Source organism: Amphiura filiformis, chromosome 1 (genome assembly GCF_039555335.1).
Source record: "Amphiura filiformis chromosome 1, Afil_fr2py, whole genome shotgun sequence".
In the NCBI taxonomy this organism is placed as follows: Eukaryota; Metazoa; Echinodermata; class Ophiuroidea; order Amphilepidida; family Amphiuridae; genus Amphiura; species Amphiura filiformis.
In genome coordinates, this window is record NC_092628.1 from 8,983,664 (window position 1) to 8,991,844 (window position 8,181).

The window sequence follows — 8,181 nt, forward strand, 5'->3', positions numbered from 1 at the left end:
ACAATTACCCCAGTCTCCGCCTATATTTAACACTCGTGCTCAATAATTCCTTCAATTCAGCCTAAGTTTAGGCTTTTCTGTTTTGCTTGAGGGGATGTGCTATAATAGGCCTATAGTCATTATATCTATGAAAGATAGGCCTATAATTCCTAACAAATTTCCTGCGGACCTGACTTCTGCATGGGTATGAACCTGCTCAATTAGGCCTATATGGATAAATGCAAGTTAGCCTTTTCTTTTTTGACGGAGAAGGGTGCCTGAGGGGATGTGCTCCCTCAGAAGTTGGAGAATTATTTTCAAAAAGTTATGAAAGGCACAATAAAGTCATTTGGTGTAAAAGTTTACACTTATTATTCAGTATTATTTTGGGCATAACAGATTTCAACGGACCCGACTTGTGAGGGGAATATTATCCTCAAACTAAAAGCCAATTGGTGCATCATTTTGCATTAGGCCCCTATTATTAACTTATTTTTCCGACCATCATGATTAAGCATAGCCTATAGGCCATATAACCATGTCATGATAATGCATAATATGTATTTTAGAATGGATTTCCAGTGGATGCGACTTCCCGTCACAAATTTCAATCATGAACATAATTATGATGCGCAATGACTCAGAACGTAGGCCTACTCTTCCTCGTTTCTTCTTGTTTTCTTCCTTGTTTTCTTTCCACTTTTCCCCCTAAAAAAAACAAAAAAATCCCCGGATATTGAAATGAGCCTGGGTGGCTGTGGCAAAACAAAATTTTCAACCCAGTGTTGCTAATATGTTGTCCTGATTTTTGTAACATTTTCGTTCCGGTATTATTGGCAGTTATTTTATATATGTTTTCAGTTGTCGGGTTATTTCTTTCAATTTTTGGGAAATCAGACCGAAAAAGTAGACCTTTTTCTTTTTCCCTCCCTTTTCCGCCCTTCAATTTTTGTAGGGGGCACTATACTGCCCCACTGGCTATGCCCAGGCCCGTCACGCAGAGTGGGGCCGTGCGGTGAGGCAAAAGTCCTCAAAAAATCCTAATTTACGACCGTAGTGAGCAAAAAATATGTTTTATGCTTTTTAGTCAAAAAAAGGTCCAAAGTTTGTGAAGAAAAAAAAAAAACGGGCCTGGCTATGCCACTGCTCTATCACTCCCCTTCCTCTCCCTCCCTTTCCCTTCTCTCTTTCTCTCTCTGTCTCCCTCATTTTGTTTAAAGACCCGGGGCTGCATGCCCCAAAGCCCCACTCCCTGGGCAGTGGGCACGCGCCTGGTTTACCGTAATTTGTTGATCTATTTTGAGCCACCTAATCATAACATAACCCTACCCCTATCAATAAAATACAAGTGTCCATATTTCTCGAATTCATCCCATGCACGTGTGCAAGAGTCAGGCCACGAGGTTAGGCCTGAACGTTTCCGAGGGGCCTACCATTTTCAAGTCATTTTTGAATATATTTTTGAAAAGTTGCCGCCACAATGCGTGCCAAAAATCGCTCCCCTCCCCCCTCGTTGACTGGCCAAAAATTCATTGTTCCCGCCTTTTTTTGCCTTGCCAAAATATTTACTCCCCCATGACTTGGGATTTTTTGTTACTTCAAAACGTTGGATATGGCTCGATTTTGCCAATCTAAGTGTTTCTGGGACCATTTGTCAGAATTTGCACAGATAGATATGATGTTTGCACAGGCAGATATTTGCTAAACATAGGAAAGCATATTCCGATACAGTCACCTTCTTTCCGATATATATATGCTGCATCTAGCCCCAAACTGTAAAAAAAGCACGACGTATGTGATATCACAGACCCCCGTATGTGAAATCACTGACCCGTCTTTGATATCAGAGACGTCTTTGAATTAGCAGTGCCCCCGAACTGATATAGCAGATGACAAGTTACAAATTTGAATTTTTTTTATAATTCCAGAATAACATTTTCATGCCCATATTTGGAGCCAGCATGAGCAATGCATTAAAATAAGTACAAAGAAGCCTAGTATTGTTTCAGTGGTTTTAAGATACATATAGTTCTTGATATTTTACTAAAAACTTGGACTTTTAAGAAGTACACATTACCCAAATGGTTGTATTTCAAGCTATTTCAGCACATCCCATCAAAGCTCCCATTGGGGGCCCAATTCCTTTTTTAAAGGAAATTTTATTATGTTGAAGCCTATGGCTAGCACGCAGAGCATTTAAAAGCAGTATTAAAAAACAAATACTTTTTGCCCCTTATAATGTTAAACAACATATTTGAAGCGTAACAATATGCTTTATATATCATGCTTCATGTGAGGAAACATCCCACGCTATCTGTCAGGATGCGATGCAAACTGAGCCCATTGTCGCATCACACATCCAGATGTTGTATCAGCTCTGTACACAAATGAAGAGTTAAGATGCAAGATAGGATACCCAAAGTTGTGATTTCTTAAAAAAAATATTTTGGTGGTTTGCGTATTTAAATGACATGCTTTCAACTACTCATAGGTTTAAACAGTTCTTAAAGTTTGAACACTTAAATATGGAAATTTTATTTTTATTTTGGCCCCTTTCCCATAATTTGACATTGAGTTAGCTAATAAAAGGGAAAAATCAATATAGACAATAACTCTTTCCACACGGGTATTTATGCAGACGACAACTTTTTTTTAAATTTAACAATTTCAGAATTGTACATTTTCATAACCATATTTGGAATCAGCATGAAAAATGCATTATAATGAGTGCAAGCAATTGGTTCAATGGCTCGTGAGATAGCTATTGATATTCTGAGAAAATATCTCAAAACTTGGGACTTCTTATGTTGAAGCCTATGGGCAGCACACAGAGCAGCATTATAGAGACTGTATGGCATACCTGGAAACACCTGCTTATTGACACTTCCAAACTCTCCCACAAGACCTTTTTGATATCATGCCTTGCAAATAATGCTAACAGGGTTGCCAATACTTTCAGCCAATACCAAATTTAGGGCTTAGCAAACCTGATCAAAATGTACCCCGATATTTACAAATTTCTCACACTATGCTGAAATTGAAAATATTGAAAATGATTCTTGTCATGATACTCTGTGTATCTGAAAGATGTTATTTGCATAACATCTTTCACAAAGTACTAAAGACTTTTGACATGATATGTGCCCTTCACATTAATTCAAATCCAAATGCCCTTGTTCACACAAAAAAGAATATCAAAAGCAAATACTAAAACTGATGTAAATGATCACTGATCTGACCTCAAAACTCTACCAAGTGTGAAATTATCCATGCAAATGTATCCATTTGTTAGGCATTGGAATTAATAGCATTACTATGAGGTCATATATGAAACCTTCTAAAAGCAGTGACCATGCAAAATAACCATTTCCAAGAAACTAGAATTGCCAAAAGCAAAATCAATCATTTTTAAAAGAGATGGTGAAAATTAACAAAGAGCTTGGCCTTGAACTAGACCCAGTGCCATCCATAGGTACGACTAATTAGTTGTTGTGGATAATTGACTTAAGATAAACACAAAGCGAATAGGGAAATATAGGATATTAGAATAGCCTTGACTTATCCCATTCCATCAATAATACCCTGGAAATAGAAGTATTGTTTTAGAAAATAACCAATATATTCTAAATTAAAATAGCCTTGACTTGCCCCATTCCATCTTTAATAGGAGAGAAGTATTGTTTCATAAATGACCAATATAGGTTAAATTAAAATAGCCTTGACTTGCCCCATTCCATCTTTAATAGGAGAGAAGTATTGTTTCATAAATGACCAATATAGGTTAAATTAAAATAGCCTTGACTAAAGCCCATTCCATCGTTAATATGAGAGGAGAAGTATTGTTTCATAAATGACCAATATATGGAACGTGACCACTTTATATTCAATTATATCACTTTGAGCTGGTCAAATGATGCCGCCCACTGTGGATGCCGCATACAGATATGAAATTGGCAATTTCTCACTACCCCTGTGGAAGATTTAGCTAAAGTCTTCAACAGTGGGTGCATGAACTTTGAATAGAATAGATAATTGAGTAACTTCCACTTGAAATACTCACTCCAGTTGTGGAAGATATAGTTAAAGCCATAATACAGAGGGAGTATGAGTTTCAAAATGATTAACTCAGACCAATTACATTTGAAAAATACACTCCCCCTGTGGAAGATATTTCCAAAATCTTCCACAGTGGTAGTGTGGATGTCAACTGGAACAGCCCATCAGTTGGAATCATGAGTAGTTTAGAAACAAAACGGTTTCTGCCAGAAGTCCAACTTAGTAAGATTAAAATACAGAATGCTGCAAATTTAAGATTTCACACCACCAAATAGTATTATACGGTCGTGCGTCCTGAATGCATTTCTCAGAAAAAGCCATGCATAGCCTAAAGTAAGCATTAAAATGAGCTGAAATTTGCACAACTTTGGCTAAATTTGGATTGATCATGATTAGTAATATCAAATCCAGCAAGTGTACCACAGATGGGAGAGATCGAGTATTTTTGAATTATTTTAAGCAGTCGTTTCTGTACAGAAACACTGACGTGATTTTGGGGGTAAATTAGGTAATTCCCGGACATCATAGACTTCGAGGGCCAGTCGTAAAAAATAATGATGGTCAACCTATATTTTAATCCAGTCAGAGGGATCAGGCTAGGGCTAATTTCAACCATCATATATATATAGCTGTCGCTAAGAACTGAGTCGCTCTTGCGAAGGAAAAATGATGTTTTCTTGAGGTGAATTTAGTACATATCTCTATGGGGATTTATTTGGTGGTGTGATATCTGCAGACAACATCATCAGGTATAGATCTACAGATCCATCCAAATTTTGAGGTTTTTTTTTATTCAACAGGTAGTTTGAATAATGGTTTGATACATATGTGACCATCCACCACAACTGAGCCCGGATGTTGCCAGTGCCACTATTGAGATATGCTCCAATGAACTTAACAATAAACAATAGGAAACAAAGGATTTATTGACTGTTTTATTGATTTTTCACTACCCAAATGTCAAGTACTATAGACATGATATACATCATTTTAAAGCTAATTTCAAGCAGAATATTTTGGTTGAATATCTCAAAAATGATGATTGGCGACTTCAGGGCTCAGTTGTGCTGGATGGTCACATATGATAGCCTGCAAAATCTATCATCTGTCAGGTAAAATCATACCATTTTCATAATAGTACCAGGACAGGCCAAAACACTGAGATGCTAGCAAATGCAAAATGGTATACAGACCAAAACACCAAAGAGTAGTTGTGGAATCTTAAAAAGCCACAATGCAACATTTGCTGAGGAGGACGGCCTCAACATTTTTCAAAATTGTAATATGTTAGTACATTTTCATTCCCTGCAAAAATTAAGACTTCAGGTGCTGAAGTTTTGTTAAATCTTGGGATTGTAACTTAAAATCCCAAGATTTTGAATAAACCATCTGAACAAGACAGTTTATTACTATGATGGAAATATTAGTCAAATTCGTACGCTGTATTCATAACACAGTATGTGCATGGCGTGCGGATGGTCTTAACATATCAAGAAAACCGATCTAACTCACATTCATAGGAGTGACTCGCATTGGTGAAATATGCGCTGGTATTAAATACTACTTTTCTTTGTATTGCTGTTTGGGCCAAAATTAAAAAGCAGACATATCTAAGAGTGAAAACTAACATTTTGTGGAAAAAATACAATTCTATTTCTTATGTAAATGTTACAATATAAGGCTTTAAATATAGGTAAATATCACCTCTACTTGATATAAATCACCTCTACTTGCATACAAATACAAGAAATTCTTCACTGAGTAAAAAAGAAAAAGAAACCCAAAAACCAGAAATAATTGATCAATGAATTCCATTTTATTATCAATTATAATTAAGGTGTTCACAGAAGCATATCAATGCAATTATAATAGCCTCAGCTCAATGTAATTTCCATTTGAGAGACTTCTAAGTGACCATAAGCATACAGAGTATTCTATGGATACGAGATTCTCTATTGTTCATTTTATTAATCTGATCAATTTTTTGTTTTATAAATTGATGGCTATTAATTCTCTTGGAATAGCTGGACTTGAGAAACAATACCTATCTCTCCTTGCTCCGTGCACTTATAGATAGGTTTACTACAAGTCCAGTTCCTTACTTTGTTGGGCTACTAATCAGCAACCCATCATAATTCTGCTTCAATTCCTGCATTGCCTTGCTGTGTGTCCCATTTTTGGTTTTGGCTGCCTTGAGTTCTGATCTCATTTGTTGTTTATGTTGTTATTGCTTTTCCATTGTTGTTTTTGATTATATTTTGTGTACAATGTAATTTGGCTTCGGGCCATGATTTTATGAGAATAAAATCATATCATATCATATCATATCATATCATATCATATCTAGTTCTGAAATTTAATATCTATAAAAGTCGTGTGAAAAAAGATAAGCCCTCTTTTGTTAATGGCAAGAAGGATTTAGAAATGTTTTTCCTTCATGAAAGGTTTATATACAATATTGATATGGACAAAAACAAATTTAATATTCATTGGCACAAATGAAAGTCGATTTTTGAAAAGTGAGCTATACATGATTGTATCTTTTTTAATAATATCTGTAAGATTATTCACAATTTATTGTCGTGGTTGTATGTTGTTAAGACATTCTGATGTATGTGTATATGTATTTGTATTATTGTGCAATTGACTGATGTGAACAAAAAAAATGGAAAATAAAATATGAATAATAAAAAAATATCATATATCATCATATCATATCATATCATATATCACATCACATCACATCACATCACATCACATCACATCATATCATATCATTTCATATCATATCAAATCAAGAAATATGTGGTTATTCATAACCTCATGAATATATGTGATGTGTTTGACCCAATCATATTTCACTACTTGCACAAAATGTGCGTAATTGTTCCAATCTAGTACATAAATAATCCATGTTAATTTGTGTATCATTAAAACATGCGTAATCTCCGTGAGTAAGAATGCATACTTGTGTATCCTGTACAAATGCGCATTAAAACAGCTGAACAGAAGATTATTTTCATGAAATAAACTTGTAAAATGGCAGTAATGATTGACAATAATATCTATGCATATTGTTTTAAGATCATTGTGTAAAATTGTCGGGTTGTGTTGGGTCTCAGTAATTTTCCCTCAGAAGCTCACACTCCCTTGGAAAATTTCCTAGCCCAGAACGAGCCCCTCCAATTTTACGCAATTACCTCAAAACAGCATGCAGTTATTATTGTCTAAATAATAGATGAAAGGCTATATCATAGCAACATTATACACAGAATGTTGGTACACATTTTAGTATGACTGAATAGAGATGACCCATAGCTATCCATTGGTACCCAATGGCATAGGGTGTCCTGTGCATAAATCCAGGGGATTGTTACCAAAAAATACCTCACCACTAAGTAAGACAATGTTTCATTCAAGCATTTAGGGATGGAAGAGGGTAACATGCACATGCATCATGCTAGGTGGTTCAATATCTTGCCAAATTTGGTCATAATTTATTTAAATGTTGTTTTGTCTTATTCAGGCCAAAAAAAAAATTGTTTGCTTGCCCTCCAGTGAGATTTTTGGGGTGGGTCGGTACGTCAGTAAAATATACATATATTTTTTTAATGACTCACTACTTTATAGGCTTGGGCAATGGGCATTGGTCATGTGGAAAGATAAATCATTAGGGTGACTTCACTTACAGGCATATGGTGCCAAGTTTATTGCAAACATGGATGCAGGAATGGACAGTTATAATAAATTATGAAATGTTATACGAGTACAGTAATAATTTTCTTCTTAACAAAATGTTGTTGGCGAAATTTAGCTTTGAAGTGAAATTTACACACAGAAAAAGAAAAAAAAAACATCAAAATTATAAACTAAAATCTAAAATAATATTTTTTGAAAAGGGCCGACCCTGTATTTAGCCAATTTTGGGTCGGTCGGTGGAGGGGAAGCATACAATATTTTTTTGGCCAAATATGAAAACCAAAAAACCATGCACATGCACTACCTGTTCCAACCATCTCCCTTGGATTAGCTGATGCAGATAAATATAACAGCGGACAAGTAATCTGTACCACCCATCTTGTGGTGGAACAAATCATTCACTGATTCTGCTGTTAAAATAATCGCCAAGATTTTGTGGTGACATAG

At 35.5% G+C, this 8,181-nt stretch overlaps 1 protein-coding gene across 1 annotated transcript in view; it reads right to left on the reverse strand.

The window, feature by feature from the left end:
* LOC140155303 (fibrocystin-L-like) overlaps nucleotides 1-8,128 on the reverse strand; it is a 30,590-nt gene extending 22,462 nt beyond the window's left edge. Inside the window, exon 1 of the mRNA XM_072178091.1 lies at nucleotides 8,039-8,128. The gene's annotated coding sequence lies outside the window, so the exon portion shown is untranslated. The remainder of the gene's footprint in view (nucleotides 1-8,038) is intronic.
* Nucleotides 8,129-8,181: the final 53 nt, after the last annotated feature.